Source organism: Alligator mississippiensis, chromosome 4, assembly GCF_030867095.1.
Source record: "Alligator mississippiensis isolate rAllMis1 chromosome 4, rAllMis1, whole genome shotgun sequence".
Taxonomy (NCBI): Eukaryota; Metazoa; Chordata; order Crocodylia; family Alligatoridae; genus Alligator; species Alligator mississippiensis.
Genome location: NC_081827.1, coordinates 5,560,590 through 5,570,905, shown reverse-complemented (window position 1 = coordinate 5,570,905; position 10,316 = coordinate 5,560,590). Strand labels below are relative to the sequence as shown.

Here is a 10,316-nt window from a genome sequence, read left to right as displayed (position 1 = left end):
AGCCTCTTATAAAGGTTTGACTTTATGCATTTAAGTCTGGGGCCTACTTTGCGGTGGGTGGTGTTTTATACCCAGCTCTCAAAAGGGATGAGAATGCAGGCTGCAAAATGAAGATTTCCCACCTGTTTTTCTCCTGTTTAAACGTTTTGTTCGGGTGACTGTGGAAACAAAACATCAACACAAGAGGAATACACAGCAATTGCATCTACTTGAAGCAATTACATCTTTACAAAGGAAATAATGTATAAGAATTGTGGTAGATTATCACCTCTACTATCAGCATAGTGGTAAAGGTAAATATAATATTCAGTAATATTCATATAGGTAAATATAACATTCAGTTATATTCATATAGGTAAATACAATATTCATATAGGTAAATACAATATTCAGTAATATGAATTAATGGTCAAAGAATCTGGACAGAGCTTCCAGCTTACAGGCTGGTGAATTTTTAACCTCTGCATCAGTCAGGAATAAAACCCATATTTTTTAAATATTTATCCCTCTTTGGCATGGCAGCATTTTTCTAGTAATCTGACCTGATTGTGGGACATCAGTTAGCACGCAACAATTTCAGTGGTATGGGAGAGGGTATGTGATTCCTTCTACCTTTGACCAACTATCTATCAACTCAAACAAGACGGATATTAACTTTTCATGCTGCACAAAGTAAACTTCCTTTTCTGGGGCATCCAATAGACATTGCCAATGGATCCACAGTGATATCATCACAAAAGTTATTATTCTGGTCACTTTGCTCGAGGCACCTGTCTTTCCCCTGACTCATGAAACGACCCTGCAGCCAGAAGTCAGTTAAAATCCTTTCTAAAAGAGTACAGATGTTGACATCAGTGTCCTACCGTGTGTCAGTGGAGGGTGCGCCAACAGGTACATCCTTTTGGAGACAGATTTGCCCGGGCATCTCTAGAGGCAGGCTGGGGGTCAGGTTAGCCTGTCCTCTCTGGTGTGGCCCCATTTGGAACAAGGGCTGAGTTCCCAGGCTCCTATGCAGAGCTATGGTAAGACACATGCATCATTTCTGGAAATAGCTGTTTAGGAAATGTCCCTGTGCTTCAGAAAGAGTTATCTGCACTACACTGCACATTGGTTAGACGCTGCAGAGGATATTTGCATTCTGGCCTCCTGCCATTTTGCTTGTAGAAGCTGTCGTCCTACCTTCACTGATGTGCAGCATGGCCAGAGCTGGCAAGCATGTGAATCACTCCAAACCAAAAGCAGCTGCATTTCTGGTTTAGATGCAGTCTGTGAAGTCTTACTCTGGTCAGTAGCAGCCTTAGGGGAGGGCAGACCAGGAGACCACCTGGGGCCCTGCACTTTAGTGGGCCCCAATATTCTCCGCTCCAGTTGCAATAAAAAATTAATTACACTGAATATTTGTGGGGTGTAGGTTGTGGGGTGTAGGTTGTATACACTGAATATTTGTATTATTCATATTGTATTAAGATACTTTCATTGCAGTTTCATGGAGAGGGCAAAGTGAAAATGAAATCAAAAATCTTTGACTTGTTTCTAGGTCATCCAAATGAAGCCTCGAAGGGGCCCCAAATGACTCTCTTGCCCCAGGTCCCAACAGCCCTAAGGCCACCACTGCATATGGTGATTTCTTCTGGGTGAAGGGCTTTATTGGAATGGAAGAAAATATTCTGCAGACAGGTTATGCTTAACTCCAACTGTCTGTAAGCACATGGAGGGACCCCAAAAACTTGGCATAATGGTAGTGTATTTTTTTCAGCAGTGAACATGCGGGTTCCTGAGTGCTGATCTGGGCTGCATGTTGTATCCTAGCTCTTTGAAAGTTCAGAAGAGATCTGCACGTTTTTGTTTCCTGTATTGCATTTCTTTCTGTAGGAGGGCTGAGAGAGGCTGTTAGCCATGCAAAGCAGCGATCAGGCAGAAGGCAGGGCAGGGAGGCACTTTGTAGACTAACTTAGGAAGAACTTTCTGATGTGGAGGGTGGTCATGCATCAGGACAGGCTAACTTGAGAAGTTGGGGAATTTCAATCCCTGGGAATTTTCAAGAATAAGTTAGACACTTGGCTGGGATGAGCTCGGGATGTTTTTAATTAGGGAAGATTCTGCCTTTAGCAAGAGGCTGGACTACATGACCTGATCTGATCCCTTCCAGCCCTACTTTCCTATGATCCCTATGATTATTGATGCCAGACAGAGTCTAGATTATTCTAGACGTACCTTGTTCATGTATTTGGAGAGTCCAGCAGAAGGCATCAAAAGTGGTGGGGGGCTGGGGGGCATGACGGGTGAGGAGAGGCTGAGGGAACTGGTCTAATTTAGTCTGGAGAAGAGAAGACGGAGGGGGATTGAACAGCAGCCTTCAGCTCCCTGCAGGGGGGCTTCAAAGAGGATGGAGCTGGACTGTTCTCAGTGGGGGCAGATGACAGGACAAGGAGCAATGGGCTCAAGTTGCAGGAAGGGAAACTGAGGTTGGATATTAGGAAGAATTTTCTCACTAGGAGGGTGGTAAAGGACTGGAGCAGGCTCCCCAGAGAGGTGGTGGCATCTCCATCCTTGGAGGTTTTGAAGACCCAGATAAACAAAGCCTTGGCTGGGATGATGTAGTTGGGGCTGGTTCTGCTTGGAGCAGGGCATTGGACCAGATGTGACCTCCAGAGGACCCTTCCAGCCCTCATTTTCTATGATTTTTCTTAAAGCATCCACTGCTTACTGCTGCTGGAGATGGGCTATTGTGGTAGATGTAACTATGGTCTGACCCCATATGTTCTTAGTTGACAATGCAGGTACTCAACAGCACTGGAAACAAGTCAGTGTTGCAACAGGATATCCACATTTAGAAAACACTTGTAAATAGGGGCTATAACCACTCCATGCTTCAGTTTTCCTATCTGTAACAAGAGTTTTGTGTGAACCGATTAGTGCTGGTTGCAGGGAGTTTTGTATGTGTTAGAGTAACTGCTAACTTGTCATTCTGTTGAATTAAAAGGGCCTCGTTAGTCCCTATCTGAAACAGTGCCTGCGGAGTCGATTATTAGCACATTTGAGAAATAGTCCTGCCCTGGCACAAGAGATGGTGCTACATCAGCGAAGTCATAGTTCTGAAGCGAGGGTAGAGACATTTTATTATATTTATTTATTAGAAGAAGGAGGAACTCAAGAAAACCTAACTAGGATCAGAGAGAAAGTACAAACCAGAGCTCCTAGCATAGTTAGAAATACTTTTTTCCTATTAGCGATGGGTATTTAACAGTTGGGGAGGACAAAACTAAAAATCTGGGTGCAGGGTTGCCAATAGAGAGGTTAGTTGATATTATCCTTTGTGGAAGTGGCTTGGCTGGTCACTTATGCTGTAAGTACAGGTTACATGATAGACACTCCCTTCTCTCCAAAGCAAATCTTTCCCAACCACTATGAATAGTTAGTAGCGCCCTCCTGTCACGTAGCAATGCTCTCACAACCCTTGCCTCTATCCTAATGCAGATCCTTCGACTGGTCTCCTCAGCTGTTTGGTAAAGGGCCTGGATTTTTTTCATAGAATCGTAGAAAACTAGGACTGGAAGGGAACTCAGGAGATCATCTAATGTAACCCCTTGCTCCAGGCAGGAGCATCCCTGACTAAGCCATCCCAGGCAAGTGTCTGTCTTACCTGCTCTTAAAAGCTTCCAAGGTGAAAGATTTCACAGATCTCTGGGTAGCTTGTTCCAATGCTTGACCACCATCATAATCAGAAAGTTCTTGCTAATATTCAACTTAAATTTCCCTTGCTGCGATTTAAGACAATTGGTCCTTGTCCTATCTCCTGTGGTCATAGAGAATACTCTATCCCCATCTTCCATGTAACCATGCTTCCGGTACTTGAAGAAAGTTAACAAATCCCCTTTTCAGTCTTTTTTTCCAGACTAAACAATCCACATTTTCAGCCTTTCCTCATAAGTCATGTTTCCCAGGTCTCAACTCATTTTTGTTGCTCTCCACTAGATTCTTTCGAATTTTTCCACATCTTTCTTGAAGCCCGGAGCCCAAAACTGGTCACAATACTCCAGATGAGACTTCACCAGCGTGGCCCCAGTAGCTTGCCGTGATCGTATAGTGGTTAGTACTCTGCGTTGTGGCCGCAGCAACCTCGGTTCGAATCCGAGTCACGGCATCTCCTTGCAAGCAGTAGTACGGCAGGGGGTTGAGCTTTTCCTTCTGACCCTAGAATCTATGAATCTATGAATGGAGTGGGAGAATCACTTCCCTTGATTTGCAAGTGATACCCAGTACGCTATTGGCTTTTTTGCAGCAAAAGCATACTGTTGGCTCTTGTTCTGCTTTTCATCCACTGTAACCCCTGGTCTCTTTCTGCAGTACTTCAGCCTAGTTGGTCTATCCCCAGTCTGTACTTGTGCATGTGATACCTCCGTCCCAAGTACAGGACTTTGCACATGTCCTTATTGAATTTCATTTGAATGATTTCAGACCAGTTCATCTAGGTTATTCTGAGTCCTATCCCACCCTCCAGTGTCTACAATTCCTCACAACTTGGTATCATCTGGAAATGTGGTAAGCACACACGCAGGCCCATCATGCTATAATTAATAAAGATATTAAACAAGACCCAGGGCACACCTCGGGTAATGCCACTCAATACCTCATTGCAAATGAACATTGAGCCATTGATGACTACTTGTTGAACATAACCAACCACTTATGTATCTACCTTACAGTCCTTTCACATAGACTGTATTTCCTTAGCTTACTAATAAGAACGTTGTGGGAGACAATGCCTTGCTGAAAAGAAGGTATGTGACATCCACTGATGGCCTAGTCCTAAAATTTGTGTCACTGTGTAAGAAAGTTTATAGGTACAAATGCCAAAGTCAGGACAAAATGATGTGCAACTAGAGATCTTTATGTACCGACGCAGTAGTTTGAATGTACAAAGCGTTTAATACCATTTTGACTACAATGCTATATCCGTACAGATTTCTCTAACATATCAAAGGACTAAGATTTTTGGGTTCCCTTCCCTTCTTCTAATACGGATGGTCTCTCACATGTTCCATGATAGACTTCAGACCCAGCCAGGTCTCTTCTGCAGTTGGGATGATTTGATCAGCTGGCAGAAGGAAACCATAACGACCTGTGTCTCGCAACTCAAAGGCAAAAGAATACTTGATGCCAAAATCGTAGCTCCAGTCAATGCTGCCTCCACTGGCTTGATCTGAGAGCGAGAGAGAGAGAGAGTGAGAGAGAGAAACCTCAATGAGTAGATACTATATTGAAATGGTCTGTATCTGTGTCCACCTCTACCAACTAATGAGTGATATCTATCTGAGCTGAGAGTGCTTAGTACCATGTCTGGCCCTATACAAAGAAGTGAAACAGTTTAGTAGGTTTGCATGTGCATGGCAGCTACTGTACTATCATCAGCTTCATGATGGTAACACAGATATGGAACAGGCATTAGGTCTACCTGAGGTGGATCAAGTCAGGTTGATCGGTCAAAGACTCAAGAGTAGCATTCTTACATTAGTGTAGGGGGTTGGACCAGATGATCCTTGAGATCCCTTTCAACACCATGATTCTGTCTGACTGATGGTGTGATCCATTCAATGCACCGTTACACAGGGGGACCTTTTAGTGTGTTGAAGTCCCCACCTGAAGGAGTGGGGAGTGGACCCTTCCCTCAGCATAACCCAGCAAACCCTGAATTGCTAAATACTTACAGATAGTTGAGCATATGGTCCCCACTTTAAAGCTGGTGCCATGCAGGGAAGTCAGAGCATTGGCAGCAGCTTTCCCCACGGTATCCTAGAGGGGAAGAAGCATGGATGATTAAGAGAGAAGGTTTACTAAAAAGATGAAATGTTCAAACTAAAAAAAGGAAGTGTTTCACCATCCTGAACATCATTTAAAGAAGATCCAAACTGATTGATAGCCTACCCCCAGCCCACCAAAACATACTTATTTCTTAACTGCTGTCTAGCTGAATAGTAAAGCACTCACAACACCTATCATATATTAGGATTCGAGTTGCAGGCAGACTGAATCATAGGAATGACCATATTCGATCTTTCGGTAGTTCATCCAGTTCAATATGCAGTTAGCAGTGGCTTTAGAAGGAGATGCAACAAAGCCCCATAGTCAGTTATGGAATAATCTGAAGTTTCTTCCTCACTTCCAACAGCTATTGCTCAGTTTATGTGAGAAACACAATTTCTTCAACTACAAAAAGGATTTGTTCAAGTACAAAAAAGGTTTGTTGTGAAGAGGAGGGTGATCGACTATTCTTTGTGTCCACACAGGACAGGAAAAGAAGTAATGGTCTTAAATTGCTGCAAGGGAAATTAATGTTAGATATTAGGAAGAACTTTCTACCTCTAAGGGTGGCTCAGCACTGGAACAGATTACCTAGAGAGGCTGCAGAATCTCCATTCTTGGACGTTTTTAAGTGCAGGTTAGACAACTGCTTCTCTGGGATGGTTTAAACAGGGGTGATTCTGCCTTGAACAGGAGATGGGACTAGATGACCTCCACAGGTCCCTCCCAGCCCTAGTTTTCTATGATTATGTGATTAATTGATATTCACTTGATTAACAAAATTAATATTATTTTTATCCTTTTTATAATGGTCAGTGTTTTTGTAATGCAGGAAGATGAGACAGGAAGGAAGTGTGGACTAGATCAGGAATGTGTTACTGTACTGGGTGGGAATGCTTCCTATTTATATATGACTAAGAATTTCTAGACATTGCCAATGGATCCACAGTGATATCATCACAAAAGTTATTATTCTGGTCACTTTGCTCGAGGCACCTGTCTTTCCCCTGACTCATGAAACGACCCTGCAGCCAGAAGTCAGTTAAAATCCTTTCTAAAAGAGTACAGATGTTGACATCAGTGTCCTACCGTGTGTCAGTGGAGGGTGCGCCATGGGGTACATCCTTTTGGAGACAGATTTGCCCGGGCATCTCTAGAGGCAGGCTGGGGGTCGGGTTAGCCTATCCTCTCTGGTGTGGCCCCATTTGGAACAAGGGCTGAGTTCCCAGGCTCCTATGCAGAGCTATGGTAAGACACATGCATCATTTCTGGAAATAGCTGTTTAGGAAATGTCCCTGTGCTTCAGAAAGAGTTATCTGCACTACACTGCACATTGGTTAGACACTGCAGAGGATATTTGCATTCTGGCCTCCTGCCATTTTGCTTGTAGAAGCTGTCGTCCTACCTTCACTGATGTGCAGCATGGCCAGAGCTGGCAAGCATGTGAATCACTCCAAACCAAAAGCAGCTGCATTTCTGGTTTAGATGCAGTCTGTGAAGTCTTACTCTGGTCAGTAGCAGCCTTAGGGGAGGGCAGACCAGGAGACCACCTGGGGCCCTGCACTTTAGTGGGCCCCAATATTCTCCGCTCCAGTTGCAATAAAAAATTAATTACACTGAATATTTGTGGGGTGTAGGTTGTGGGGTGTAGGTTGTATACACTGAATATTTGTATTATTCATATTGTATTAAGATACTTTCATTGCAGTTTCATGGAGAGGGCAAAGTGAAAATGAAATCAAAAATCTTTGACTTGTTTCTAGGTCATCCAAATGAAGCCTCGAAGGGGCCCCAAATGACTCTCTTGCCCCAGGTCCCAACAGCCCTAAGGCCACCACTGCATATGGTGATTTCTTCTGGGTGAAGGGCTTTATTGGAATGGAAGAAAATATTCTGCAGACAGGTTATGCTTAACTCCAACTGTCTGTAAGCACATGGAGGGACCCCAAAAACTTGGCATAATGGTAGTGTATTTTTTTCAGCAGTGAACATGCGGGTTCCTGAGTGCTGATCTGGGCTGCATGTTGTATCCTAGCTCTTTGAAAGTTCAGAAGAGATCTGCACGTTTTTGTTTCCTGTATTGCATTTCTTTCTGTAGGAGGGCTGAGAGAGGCTGTTAGCCATGCAAAGCAGCGATCAGGCAGAAGGCAGGGCAGGGAGGCACTTTGTAGACTAACTTAGGAAGAACTTTCTGATGTGGAGGGTGGTCATGCATCAGGACAGGCTAACTTGAGAAGTTGGGGAATTTCAATCCCTGGGAATTTTCAAGAATAAGTTAGACACTTGGCTGGGATGAGCTCGGGATGTTTTTAATTAGGGAAGATTCTGCCTTTAGCAAGAGGCTGGACTACATGACCTGATCTGATCCCTTCCAGCCCTACTTTCCTATGATCCCTATGATTATTGATGCCAGACAGAGTCTAGATTATTCTAGACGTACCTTGTTCATGTATTTGGAGAGTCCAGCAGAAGGCATCAAAAGTGGTGGGGGGCTGGGGGGCATGACGGGTGAGGAGAGGCTGAGGGAACTGGTCTAATTTAGTCTGGAGAAGAGAAGACGGAGGGGGATTGAACAGCAGCCTTCAGCTCCCTGCAGGGGGGCTTCAAAGAGGATGGAGCTGGACTGTTCTCAGTGGGGGCAGATGACAGGACAAGGAGCAATGGGCTCAAGTTGCAGGAAGGGAAACTGAGGTTGGATATTAGGAAGAATTTTCTCACTAGGAGGGTGGTAAAGGACTGGAGCAGGCTCCCCAGAGAGGTGGTGGCATCTCCATCCTTGGAGGTTTTGAAGACCCAGATAAACAAAGCCTTGGCTGGGATGATGTAGTTGGGGCTGGTTCTGCTTGGAGCAGGGCATTGGACCAGATGTGACCTCCAGAGGACCCTTCCAGCCCTCATTTTCTATGATTTTTCTTAAAGCATCCACTGCTTACTGCTGCTGGAGATGGGCTATTGTGGTAGATGTAACTATGGTCTGACCCCATATGTTCTTAGTTGACAATGCAGGTACTCAACAGCACTGGAAACAAGTCAGTGTTGCAACAGGATATCCACATTTAGAAAACACTTGTAAATAGGGGCTATAACCACTCCATGCTTCAGTTTTCCTATCTGTAACAAGAGTTTTGTGTGAACCGATTAGTGCTGGTTGCAGGGAGTTTTGTATGTGTTAGAGTAACTGCTAACTTGTCATTCTGTTGAATTAAAAGGGCCTCGTTAGTCCCTATCTGAAACAGTGCCTGCGGAGTCGATTATTAGCACATTTGAGAAATAGTCCTGCCCTGGCACAAGAGATGGTGCTACATCAGCGAAGTCATAGTTCTGAAGCGAGGGTAGAGACATTTTATTATATTTATTTATTAGAAGAAGGAGGAACTCAAGAAAACCTAACTAGGATCAGAGAGAAAGTACAAACCAGAGCTCCTAGCATAGTTAGAAATACTTTTTTCCTATTAGCGATGGGTATTTAACAGTTGGGGAGGACAAAACTAAAAATCTGGGTGCAGGGTTGCCAATAGAGAGGTTAGTTGATATTATCCTTTGTGGAAGTGGCTTGGCTGGTCACTTATGCTGTAAGTACAGGTTACATGATAGACACTCCCTTCTCTCCAAAGCAAATCTTTCCCAACCACTATGAATAGTTAGTAGCGCCCTCCTGTCACGTAGCAATGCTCTCACAACCCTTGCCTCTATCCTAATGCAGATCCTTCGACTGGTCTCCTCAGCTGTTTGGTAAAGGGCCTGGATTTTTTTCATAGAATCGTAGAAAACTAGGACTGGAAGGGAACTCAGGAGATCATCTAATGTAACCCCTTGCTCCAGGCAGGAGCATCCCTGACTAAGCCATCCCAGGCAAGTGTCTGTCTTACCTGCTCTTAAAAGCTTCCAAGGTGAAAGATTTCACAGATCTCTGGGTAGCTTGTTCCAATGCTTGACCACCATCATAATCAGAAAGTTCTTGCTAATATTCAACTTAAATTTCCCTTGCTGCGATTTAAGACAATTGGTCCTTGTCCTATCTCCTGTGGTCATAGAGAATACTCTATCCCCATCTTCCATGTAACCATGCTTCCGGTACTTGAAGAAAGTTAACAAATCCCCTTTTCAGTCTTTTTTTCCAGACTAAACAATCCACATTTTCAGCCTTTCCTCATAAGTCATGTTTCCCAGGTCTCAACTCATTTTTGTTGCTCTCCACTAGATTCTTTCGAATTTTTCCACATCTTTCTTGAAGCCCGGAGCCCAAAACTGGTCACAATACTCCAGATGAGACTTCACCAGCGTGGCCCCAGTAGCTTGCCGTGATCGTATAGTGGTTAGTACTCTGCGTTGTGGCCGCAGCAACCTCGGTTCGAATCCGAGTCACGGCATCACCTTGCAACCAGTAGTACGGCAGGGGGTTGAGCTTTTCCTTCTGACCCTAAAATCTATGAATCTATGAATGGAGTGGGAGAATCACTTCCCTTGATTTGCAAGTGATGCCCAGTACGCTATTGGCTTTTTTGCAGCAAAAG

General features: G+C 44.2%; 2 non-coding genes across 2 annotated transcripts; both read left to right on the top strand.

Annotated features, from left to right (window-relative positions):
• The first annotated feature begins 4,072 nt into the window (after positions 1 to 4,072).
• Positions 4,073 to 4,144, top strand: TRNAH-GUG (transfer RNA histidin (anticodon GUG)). Its single transcript has one exon. It is a non-coding gene; the product is annotated as a tRNA-His (tRNA).
• Positions 4,145 to 10,100: 5,956 nt separating this feature from the next.
• TRNAH-GUG (transfer RNA histidin (anticodon GUG)) lies at positions 10,101 to 10,172 on the top strand. The gene has a single exon. It is a non-coding gene; the product is annotated as a tRNA-His (tRNA).
• The last annotated feature ends 144 nt before the right edge of the window (positions 10,173 to 10,316 follow it).